Source organism: Aotus nancymaae, unplaced genomic scaffold (assembly GCF_030222135.1).
Source record: "Aotus nancymaae isolate 86718 unplaced genomic scaffold, 86718_ANA_hifiasm-v0.15.2.pri h1tg000011l, whole genome shotgun sequence".
Taxonomy (NCBI): domain Eukaryota; kingdom Metazoa; phylum Chordata; class Mammalia; order Primates; family Aotidae; genus Aotus; species Aotus nancymaae.
Genome location: NW_026988422.1, coordinates 65,400,125 through 65,404,208, shown reverse-complemented (window position 1 = coordinate 65,404,208; position 4,084 = coordinate 65,400,125). Strand labels below are relative to the sequence as shown.

General features: G+C 43.9%; 1 pseudogene; it reads left to right on the top strand.

Moving 5' to 3' along the window:
• The first annotated feature begins 1,691 nt into the window (after nucleotides 1–1,691).
• On the top strand, nucleotides 1,692–3,364 carry LOC105734100 (uncharacterized; annotated as a pseudogene).
• Nucleotides 3,365–4,084: the final 720 nt, after the last annotated feature.

Sequence of the window (4,084 nt, the reverse complement as noted above, 5' to 3'; positions counted from 1 at the left end):
CTGAACTCAAAATGGAGACGGTGGACTGAGAGAAATCCCAGGTGTCATGGGTTTGAATAAACATGAAGAACTTTTTGAGTAGGGCAAACAAATGGAAAATAAAAGAAATATGCAGATGGAAAGGGCAATTTTGGAAAACAAGATCCAAACTGATGTGAAACATATTAATCTAATATAGTGCTTTATCTGAATGCCTTTAGTAAAGATGACAGTCATTAAAACTGAGGGGTTAAGGACTTGGTTGAAAGTTAAATTACCTAGTATAAAAATAGAATGTCAAGTTAACCGGGTGAGAAATGGAAAGGAGATAGTTAAGTGGGGAAGAAAACAGAAATCCAATCATTAGGAAAGTTGGAGAGACTATAGGAGACTAGATGTGTTAACTGTGGGGTTTTTTTATTTTTTGTATTTTCTGATGTTTCACATTCAGGCCTTACTGATCCTTGAGAGTCTGCTCCTCCCTGGGTGAGCCAATTCCTAAAAATAGTAAAGGACTCTCCTGCAACTGTGTCTTTAATTTGCAAACCAATAAATCAGGAGCCCAAACCCCTCAACTATTTTCTTTATCAGGCTCTTATACTCTGGGCCATGAGTCACTGACTCTATTCATGCCAGGGCCAGGGACCAGGCAACTAGGGACAGCCCCATACCCTAGAGTCTGTTAAAATTATTCAAACTAGCCAGTTCCAAACTATTACCTCTGCCTTACTCATTTCTATCCACAGAAACTCCAATAATGGCACTTGCCTGTCTTCTCCCCTCACTCCTTCTGTCTCCTGAACACAGTGTCTCCCCGTGTGGCCCTACATGGCATGGCATCCCTATTACTCTCTTGAGAATTGCAGATAACAAATTATCTTTTCAATAGTCTGAGTAATAACCACACCTACATTTTAAAACACTAGCAATGACTAAAATGAGAAAAGAGAGAAGTGGCTAGCAAGGACATCAAAAAGGGGAATAATTTTGAAAGAAGACATTAAACTAAATGCAGATACCACAGCTTTCATTTTTTATAAAGGATTTGTCTCTTGAGAAGTACAAGGAAGTTTGAACTGAATGTCGCAAGGAATATACCAAATCCTGACTTGATCCCTAAAGTTCTGGGAAACATCAAGGGAATGGAAGAAGTAGTTACCAGATATTTTCCTGGTATTTATTTGCCATGGAGGTAATTTGAAATTGAAATTAAACCTTAGGGCAGGCGCAGTGGCTCACACCTGTAATCCCAGCACTTTGGGAGGCTGAGGTGGGTGGATCACTTGAGGTCAGGAGTTCAAGACCAGCCTGGCCAACATGGCAAAACCCTGTATCTACTAAAAATACAAAAATTAGCTGGGTGTGGTGACATGTGTCTGTAATCGCAGCTAAATGGGAGGCTGAGGCAGGAGAATCACTTGAACCTGGGAGGCAGAGGTTCCAGTGAGCCAAGATCAGGCCATTGCTCTCCAGCCTGGGTGAGACAGTGAGATTCCATCTCAAAAATTAATTCACTAATTAAACCTTGGTAGACAACAATGTGTAGAAGTTAAACAAGATTTAACCCTGGAGAGGGTTACCAGAAACAGGAAATTGTGAGGGGAAAATTTCATTTCAGTCATGATGACCAGGTGGAAGGGTTGCTGAAGTGGGTTGCTAAATGACACAATGGTAGAGTGAAAAAGGGTGGCAGCTGCTATTGCATTAGTAGGATGAGAGTACAGAAAAAGATGCGTATGGACAGAGATGGAGGGGAAAGAATTTGTGCCTGTGGTTTAAGCATCGATAAGAAGAATTATGGAAGAAAGAAGTTCACAGTGCTGCAGGGAAAATACCAAGTAAGCAGAGTTTCAACCCTGGAAAAATGTGTAGGACAAGTAGAGTCTCGGTGGTTCCAAATGGGCCTCCCCAAATGACAGGCTAGGACCAAGGGGAGTATTTGCTGACTTCTCTAAATCAAGTAAATCCACAAAATGACTCATTTATCATGTGGGTACAATCTCTGCTTAGTGACAACCCTAGTTAGGAATGGAGGAGTTGAACTTGTAGAAAACATAAAACACATTACAAAGTTGCCAGATATTTGTCTGATGTTTATTGACCATGTGGAGGTGATTTGATGTTTTAATTAAAGCTCAGCAGAAGCTTTGAGTATGATGCCATAGGGATGTACTTAACTTAAAGAATTTTTGTTTTTAATCTCTAAACGGGAAAAATAAAATTTTCATGAAGAGTAGCCTTCTCCCCAGCTTAGCCCTTATTCTATCTACAAAATGTAACCTACATTAAAAAAATAAATGTAATATGTCAGAATATTATAAAATAGCCATTATTAGAAGGGAAAACCCAAGAGCAAGATAGATCAGAAGTACTAACTGGACCATGAGGTGGGAAGAGTTTGAGGTATTAAGTAGAATACTCAGGGAAAGTTGCATTGAGAAGAGAAGATCTGAAAAAAATAATATTTGGTGAAGGTGTGAGCCAAGTAGGTATAAAGGAGAAGCACTTTCTAGATGCCAGACACTGCGCTGAATGCTTCGTAGGCATGATCTCATTTTTACCTCTACCTCTATAAAACATTAGAAAATCTAGCAACGAGTATTGATCACTCTACAGATTAGGAAATTCTCCAAAAAACTGGGGGATAAAAAGCTGTGCCAAGCTCACATAGCTATCAAGGGACAGAGTCAAGGTTGGACCTAGGCAGTTTGGCTATTAAAACCTATCCTCCTTCCAAGGCTGCCCTTAGCCAGCAGCCCAGCCAGCAGCACAGTCTCCATGGTGCTGAGGAAGAGCAGCAGCAACAGGATGGTGAAGAAGTAAACTGGGGGTGACAAGGCATGGGGAGATGATCAGAGACTAGTCCCTGTGTCTCTGGTGCCCAGCCAGCTAAGCACCAGTGGGTGACCAGGGAGAAACAGGGCAGGCCAGGTAAGGGAGCAGGACTTACTGAGCAGGGTGTTGCAGAAGGAGGAGCTGGGCAGGGCCTGCACCAGGGAGGAGTGGAAGACAAGGTAGCTCAGCAGCAAAGTCACCTTGTAGGCAATGAGCTCGATGACCTGGAGGGGCAGCAGCCCCCCACTCCCCGCACATGTCAGCCAACAGCAGCGCCTCCGCAGGCACCAAGAGAGCAATGATGGACTTGAGTGCCGTGTTCTTCAGGCTCAGCTGGAAGGAGAAAAAGCCAGGGCCTTCCAGGAGGAGGAGGGAGGTGGGCAACAGGAGCATGGGATCCAGCCACTGGCCCTGCCTCCTCATGCCCACCACCTCCAGTAGCCCTCTATCAGCCTCCTCTTAACTGGACTCACCACCACTTAGAAGCAGGGCACCAGTTGCTGGGGCGGCACTTGGGTCTTCAGATCATAAACTACATATTCCCTCTTAATACTCAATCTCACTCACTGCATGGGCCTGGAACTCTTAAGTCCATCACTGAGGGTGGGAAGGAGAACTGTGAACTAGGAGGGAGAGATCCCTCTGCCAAGTCTGGGGGTAACACACTGGAGCCCAGAGTGACGGAGACTTCTGATGGCTTCTGGCAGGGACAGACTCAGAGACAAAACCGATCCATAGAAGGGCTTCCCAAACCTTGTTTCACAACATCCCAAATTATCTCCAGTGAAAGGAGGGCCTTTGTCAGATTCATAGATGAGCTTTCATTGTAAAAATAAATGTACTTTGCACCACTTCATGATGGAGGGAGAAGTGGTCAGAAAAAAAATAATAAATAAATAAAATAAAACCTATCCTTTAAAAATTCCTTATCTTCCCTTAAGCCCAGAACTAAAGTTTACCCCCTCAGCCCTGCTACATGGAAGAAATCCCAGAAAAGAGAGTGCTCCAGAGTTGGCTGCAGGAGTGTTTTGCTATGTCAGTTTACAACTTCTACCATGAGAAAGGGGAAGAAAGTCCTGCACATCAGGAAAAGAACCTCACACCCAGGCTGCAACACCCAGGGCTGGTGCACAGTGACACCAGCCCTGCAAATGTGACCCACTTGGGTTCCTGGGACCCAACATTCAGATTAAGGGCTACTTTTTCTTGGGAGGAGGCAGAGATGAGATGAATTTAAGTGAGGACTTCTTAAACCCTCAGAATATCCCAC